The sequence below is a fragment of the Macaca nemestrina genome, chromosome 9 (genome assembly GCF_043159975.1).
Source record: "Macaca nemestrina isolate mMacNem1 chromosome 9, mMacNem.hap1, whole genome shotgun sequence".
Classification (NCBI taxonomy): Eukaryota; Metazoa; Chordata; class Mammalia; order Primates; family Cercopithecidae; genus Macaca; species Macaca nemestrina.
This window is the reverse complement of record NC_092133.1, coordinates 74758459-74766176: the sequence shown is the minus strand read 5'-3', so window position 1 is coordinate 74766176 and position 7718 is coordinate 74758459. Positions and strand designations below refer to the sequence as shown.

Below are 7718 nucleotides of genomic sequence, written 5' to 3'. Positions count from 1 at the left end.
TTGGTTTCTCCAGGTCATGAGTATAACAAACATCTCATGGTACCATGTTTAATATTTAAAAGGCTGTCCTGGGCTGAGACCACCCCATACCCAGCCCCTGAGCTAGGTGAGGTAAGTGAGGGGGGTAGGTAAGGTAAACACAATCATCTTCAGTTTCCTCCACTTACAAAACTGAACACAGAGACCTACACCACCAGAGATGACTGAGCAAGCCCTGAGACCAAGATCCAATTGTCTCAGGGGACACGAGGAGGACCCAGGGGTGCACCAGCTTTACACCTACAGGCAGAGGTACCCAGGGGTGCACTGTCTTGACATCCACAGAAAGGAGTTCCCAGGGATACACTGACTTCACACCCACAAAGAGGGGGACCCAGAGGTGCACCAGCTTCACGCCCACAGGAGAGGGACCCAGGGGTGCACTGACTTCACGCCAACGGTGGGGGAGGGCCTGGGGGTGCACCAGCTTCACACCCACAGGCAGAGGTACCCAAGGGTGCACTGGCTTGACATCCACAGGAAGGAGTGTCAGGGGTGCACCAACCTCACATCCACGGCGAGGAGGACTCAAGGGTGCACCAGCTTCATGCCCACAAGGAGGGACCCCCAGGAGGGAGTGAACTGGCTTCATGCGCACTGGCTGCTGGAAAGGGGAGTTCTTCAGAGCAGCTTCACAATGAGCTAAGCTGGAAACGGAGAACCACCAAATCCCCCAGAGTGGAACAGACAGGCCCAGTCAAAGCCCCTCCCCCAGCCCCCAGTGGCTCAAGCCCAACTGGCAGCCATGGAAATGGGGCAGGAATGTTTACCGGCTGCAGGCCTTGGCCAGGAAGCCTGAGACTGCCCTGCCGCCCCCGCAACATCCAGCCAGGTGGGGTCGATCATGGATGCTGTGAAGAGGTCCAGCTGGGCCCTCCCTCGTCTCCCTAGGTGGAAATCAGGCCTGCTATTGCCCTGAATCGTGTCTGGTATTTCGACACCGTGAGAGATCTTGGGGGAGGAGAACAGGGAGAGCTGGGTAGGGACTCAGCGACCCTGGAAGTGGTGGGTGGAGCTAGGCAGTTCATTGGCCCCTGGGTGTGTCAATCACCACGGCTCTGCAATGATGAGCAGAGGAGCGGCAGAAAGGAGGGCAGGCGCCTAGGAGGCATCTTAAGAAAAAGACCCGCTCCTGGGAGCTGTCGGAAAGATCAGAAGGGATGCAGACAGACTCTGGAGAAAGGGTGTGAGCAAATGCATGGCCTCTGTTTCTAGACCTGCCCGAAATGAAACGTTAGTACCGAAGCCTTCCCCAGCATGAGGTAGCTTTGCCAGCGAGGCCATGGCTGCTGTGAGGCATCCCCAGGACTGGCCCCCTCCCTTACCCAGGGGCTCAGCCAGCGACCTAGGAGTCCTCTGACACCCCCCTCTTCCTCACCTACCTGCCACAGCCAACATTCCATCAAGCACTGATGAATTCTTCTATTCTCTGTCTTTGGACTCCATCCACTTTCCCTGGCCCACTACCACCCTCCGAGCCCACCCCACACCATCTCCTACCTGAACATGGCCCTCACTTTCAACCTTCTTGGATTTCCCCCAAGACTTCTATAATCCATCTCACTCCCCTATTCCACACTACAGGAGCTCCCCACTGCTCTTCCGTAAGGGCAGGGGCGGTATTTCTTCTCCTCACTCCAGGGTCCCCCAAGACTTAGGGCATTGTCTAGTATCCTAGGAGGCATTGCAAGAAAGAATTTGCTGAACAAGAATTTGTTGAATGAATGAAAGGAAAGCAGGAAGGGAGAAAAGAGAGGAGCAAGGGCTCCTTGCCAAAGGGAAGTTAGACCACCAAAGAGCAGAGTAAAGGGAGGCTGGGAAGGTTGGTGAGCACCAGGACAGCCACAACAATTTGTTCCCCTCCTTTTACCCCAGGGGGTTAAAATCTTGCTACACCAGGATGGGCTTGTCTCTTCTCAGAGTCTGAGAATCAAACATGGCAAGGGGTCTCCAAGGTCACCTGGTCCCTTCTCCTTCCATGGGAGCCTCGCTGCAGAGCCTAGATGGGCAGTTAGGTCGTCTGCTCAGCCACCTCCAGTGACAGGGTAGTCACTCCCCATCAGGATCACCCATGTGGAGTAGCCTCTGCCTCCCCAGAACTGGAACCATCCCAGAGAGAAGGATTAGGAGCGCGGGCAAAGTCCAGCAATGCACTCAGCCACCCGGCATCCTCAGGGTAGAAGCCAGCTCTCCAGCCCCCGGGTCTCCTCCCCTCGGACGACACTTGCACTGCTCTATCAGGAGTTGGCGTTCCTTCCCCACTCACCCTGGCTGTCTGCTCTGGCCTCGCACCAGTCGCTTAATGCCACTCCTTGAGTTTGGAGCCCAGAACAAAACACAGCTCTCCCAGGAGTCTTGGAGGGAAACCGGCCAAATGTGAAGGAAGCTGAAGAGGAGAATGAATGTGCCCATGCCCATGCCAGGGATGGACTTCATTAGCTGGAGAAAGAGCTGCCACTGGGCTTGACGAAGGCCGGTCTCAGGCAGGGCATGGGGCTTGTCCCATGCCCCATACTGAGGATCTATCATCTTGATTTTCCAAGCCCACCATCAAGCTCCATCTGGAAAGAATGGAGAAAAGCCTGAGCTAGGAACCTGTTATGACCCCACCTGTTTCTCTTCCGTCCCTGAAAGCAACCCCTCTACCCCACATTCCCTCCCACAAAAACAGAATCTCAGGAGAAACGATAGACCTCAGTCTGCCTGGGGTAGGTGATTAATAACATCTTAATGCATCATCCTTCGAGAGGGATTAGCATTGACAGGATCCAGGATTTAAGCTAAAGCAGCAAAGCAATAATGAGGGAATTTCAGGCCCTGACCAGCAGCTGGGGATGAAGCACAGCCCTGGGAACCTTCCCAGCATCTTTGAGACCATTCAGTAGTCATCAACAGTAGAGACGCTGGCCTGGGTTTTTTCAGGTTGGCCACTTGCTTGCTGCGTGGACACATCACTGAACCTTTCTCACCCAGTTTCATCTGCGCAATGCGGATAATACTTCTACTCTCATCAAATCGTTGTGAAGAGCAAATGAAATAATTGAGGTCAGCCACCTGGCACAGAATGGGTGCTCCATCACCATTTCCTTGCTTCCGTCTTCCATATACTAAGCATCTAGACCATTTTCATGGAGTGGACAGTACAGGGACCAGGATGTGTGTAAAGGCGTTGTACCTGTGCACTTGGACCTAGTTATTCCCCCACAGTCTGAGGAAACTGGACCTTGAAACAGTCCCAACCCTCCCTCTGTCTTTTGCCCCAGAGCAGTGTGCAAATTGGAGAAAGCATCTCAGAGGCTAGCGGGCCTTACAATGGAGATCTTGTGGTTCCCACCTCCAAGTCCCTTCCTCTACATCCTGAGAAATCATAGGCAGGGGGCTCTCTGGAGTCACCCTTTGGAGACAGAGAAGTGATCAGCAGTCACTTCTTCCTCCAGTTGGCACCAAGTCCAACTTGGTGTTCTGTTTATCTATTGCCACCACAAAACTTGGTGATTTCAAGCAAATATTTATCACCATCTCTCACATTTCTATGGATTGACTGGGTTCAGCTGAGCAGCTCACACACCAGGCCTCATATGGGATTACAGTCAGATGTCCGCTGGGGCTAGCATCATCTGAAGGTTTGACCAGTCTGGGTATCCCAGATGGCTCACTCACCTGGCTGGGCTGTTGTGGGGAGCTCAGCCAAGGCTGTCCACCAGAGCACCTACACATGGCCTCTTGTATGGCTTAGCCATCTCATAGTGTGGTGGCTGGCTTTCCAGAAGGAGCATCCCAAGAGAGAATTCTAAAGGACCCAGGCAGAAGCTGCAAAGCTTCTTATGGCTTAACCTTGGAAGTCTCAGAACATCCCTTCCATCCCACTGTATTGATGAAGTAGGCTCAAGCCCACATTCAAGGTGGGGGAGATAGGAGTCTGCATCTTCATGGGGGAGGGGCAAGTTCACACTACGGAAGGGAATGTGGCATGGAGACAGTGTGGTGAACATCTCTGGAAAGTACCATGTTTCATGTGCATCAACCTGCCCCTCCCAGGCAACAGAATGTGTGCTAACTGGGGAGAAGAGCAAGCACTGTCCGAAGAGTCAGACCAGGGCATATCTTGTAGCTGCCTGGGCCCAGCCAGCTGTCACTTATACCGACAAAGTAGCAGCTAAGTCCCAACAGGCTGCTAGTATCTCCCCATCTGCTTTAGGGGTTGTAGTAAGGACAAAAGGAGATTAGCTGCTTCTTCATTCTAATCTGGCAAGCATTCACCAAGCATCTTGTTCATTCATTCCTTCAACAACTGTTTGCTGTAGGTCTACTCATGCTGGCCCAGAGATGACTCCGACATGGCCAGAGGACACTGAGTTCAATGGAGACATATGCTTACTCGGGTGGTTACAACACACTGCTTAGCACAGGAGACCTGGGTTAGACAGTCAATGGGGGAGGTCACAGGAAGGGCTGGCTTTGGTTAAAGAAGGAGAAATCAAGGAGGGATTCTCTACCTTCAAATACAAACTGAAGGACCCATGTAGGACTCCAGGGAGGTAAGGAGGAGAGAGCAGAGGTCCCCCAGGAACAGCAGGGGAGGAGAAGCTATGGCAGGTTTAGCAAATGGCAGGCCATCTGCAGTGTCTGTAAGGTAGAGAGGAGAAAAGTGGGCATGGCCGTTTGGAAAAGTGATCAAGAGGAGGAAAGCAGGGGTCTGAAGGCCATGGAAAAGTTTGAACTTTCAACAGAGCCTTTGAATGACTTTACTATAATCAGAACTGACCTAGAAAGATCGCTAAGGTTGTGTGATGGAGACAACCTAGAAGAAGGTGACTCAAGAGGTAGCACAACTGAGTCATTATGATTTTGTTACTTATAGACTAGATTCCAGGCCCTATTTCACACTCTTTGCACTCATTAACCTATTGAACTTCATTCCAACTACATAAATTAAGGACTGCTGTCATCACCCCCACCTTTTATTTATTTATTTTTTTGAGACGGAGTTTCACTCTTGTTGCCCAGGCTGGAGTGCAACAGCGCGATCTCAGCTCACTACAACCTCTGCCTCCCGGGTTCAAGTGATTCTCCTGCCTCATGTCCCGAGTAGCTGGGATTACAGGTGCCTGACACCACGCCCAGCTAATTTTTTGTATTTTTAGTAGAGACAGAGTTTCACTATGTTGGTCAGGCGGGTCACGGCACAGAGAAGGTAAGTTTCTTGCCCCAAATCAGAACCCAAGGGAGTGGTAGCTGACAGCTGAGCCAAGGCGGTCTGGCTGTAGGGTTTGCCTGCTCCACCACGTGGCTTGCTCTGCTGTGGCTGTCATCCAGGCGGAGACATGACAGGGCCTTTGCAAAGGGCATCAGAGAGGCAGGGGCCATGCTTCCTGTCCCTGACTGAGTGCCCAGGGGCTGAACTAGAGGCTGGCAGGGAATTACTACATGCGAGCACATGAATAAAGAAGAGGCAAGGCCCAAGTGCCCACTATAAGCCTCTGCATCACTGAGATTCTTAACAGTCTTTTCTTTTTCCTTTTCTTAGACACAGGATGTCGATCTGTCACCCAGGCTAGAATTCACTGCAGCCTCAAACTCCAAGGCTCAAGTGATCCTCTCATTCAGCCTCCCAAGTAGCTGGGATGCAGGTACAGTCCTAGCCAATTTTTTAGAAAAAAAATGTTTAGAGTCAGGGTCTTGCTCAGGCTGGTCTCAAATTCCTGACCTTAAGCGATCCTTCTGCCTCTGCCTCCCAAAGCATTGAGATTACAGGAGTGAGCCACTATGCCTGGCCTAACCTCCTTTTCTTGAAGTAACATGACCAGTAGCTATCTGGCTGCTTGTCTCAGTGGCTGCACCCCCTGCCAACCCAGCTCACCAAGTGCTGGGGGCATTGATTGAAAAATGAGGTACTAGGCCAGCCTGCAGGCTGATGAGTCAGCCTCCACAGGCATGCACAGACAGACCCTGTGTGCCACAGCATCCCAGAAACCCCGAACCAGGCCCACTGCCTCATCACCCTCCATCCACCACCGTCCCTTCCCATCCCCTGCTGAGTGCAGCAACTAAAGCCCCTGCTGAAGCTCACATTAGGATTCAGAGCAAGAAGCCCCTGCTGGAAGGCTGCTGGCAGCCAAAGTGAGCTGGGAAGGCGTCGCTTTGGAGCACACAGGGGGCTTGCCGAGAATTTCCTGAAGGGTTGGTGCTGAGAGAAGCAAAACAGATGCTTGCTGGGGACAAGTTGCACTTCACAAACAGCTAGCGCCAACCCAGTCCTGGGGACACAGAGAGAGCACTCATTGGCATTGGAACTGGAAGTGCTCAAATCGTCCTCTCGTTAAATCCTCAGTCACTGTCCTGCCTGTCACAAGGCTCCAGCAAAAGCTCAACTCTCTCTAGCTTGCTGCTCTCCTGTGTTTTTTCTTTCAAGAAGTGCTGGGGTGGCCTAATGCACCAGGCATTGGCCTTCTGATCATCTGCTCCGTGACCCAAGCTTTTGCACACCACCACGTCCCCCTGCCCGCTGGCATTTAGCCCTCCTAACGAGTAAGGGCATGAGAGAGGTGTAATCAGCCCCATGCAGCAGGGCAACAGGTAGGGAAGATGAGAAAGTGAAGCAACTAGGCTCAGCAAATATTCAGTAGAGTCAGGATTTCAAACCCAGATGTTCTGACTCCAAGGCCAGTGCACTGCCTCCCTCATACCTTTCATTTTTAGTTTTTTTTTCCACATTATAACAAGGTTATAGTTTATACTTTGCTAAATATTTATAAACTGAATATACCCATTTAACCAACACTTGGATTAAGAAATAAGGACATCACTGCATATGATGTATACATGTGCATCATATATGTATATGTATGTATATGTATATGATATCTATATGTATATGATGTAGATGGTCTCCAATATATGACAGTTTGACATACTGATTATTTTATTTTATGATGGGGAGAAAGTGATACATGTTCAGTAGAAACTGTACTTCAAGAAGGCTGAGCGCGATGGCTCACGCCTGTAATCCCAGAGCTTTGGGAGGCCAAGGCAGGTGGATCACTTGAGGTCAGGAGTTCAAGACCAGCCTGGTCAACATGGCAAAGCCCCATCTCTACTAAAAATACAAAAGATTAGCCAGGTGTGGTGGTGTGCACTTGTAATCCCAGCTACTTGGGAGGCTGAGGCAAGAGAATCACTTGAACCCAGGAGGCAGAGGTAGCAGTGAGCTGAGATCGCACCACTGCACTCCAGCCTGGGTGACAAAGCGAGACTCCATCTCAAAAAAAAAAAAAAAAGAAAGAAAGAAAGAAAGAAAAGAAACTGGACATAAAATACTTATACAACCATTCTGTTTTTCCATTTCAGTACAGTATTCAATAAATTACACCTCAAGTCTATCTTTCTCATGACACCATTCTGGGGGAAGACCTTACTAAAGGTCAGGCTTTGGGCCAGTGGACATAGAGAAGGACACGTTGCAGAGAAAGGCCCCTGCAAGGAGAAAAGTGAAACAGAGGACTTGCTGTTGGTGAGCTGTGAATACCCCAGCAGGTCAGAGCTTCCTTCTTGAGGCAAACAGCATGGAGGAGCAATGGAGGAGGCTAAGAAGTGACTTTTTCATCCTCAACCAGTCACCTGGACTAGCGACCAGAAGCCTGCAAAGCATGGCCAAGCAGAAGGTCTACTGAAAAGCTGGG

At 51.1% G+C, this 7718-nt stretch overlaps 1 long non-coding RNA gene across 1 annotated transcript; it reads left to right on the top strand.

The window, feature by feature from the left end:
* The first annotated feature begins 712 nt into the window (after positions 1-712).
* On the top strand, positions 713-7677 carry LOC139356280 (uncharacterized). Its single transcript, XR_011607854.1, has 3 exons — positions 713-871; positions 5567-5669; positions 7387-7677. It is a non-coding gene; the product is annotated as an uncharacterized lncRNA (long non-coding RNA).
* Positions 7678-7718: the final 41 nt, after the last annotated feature.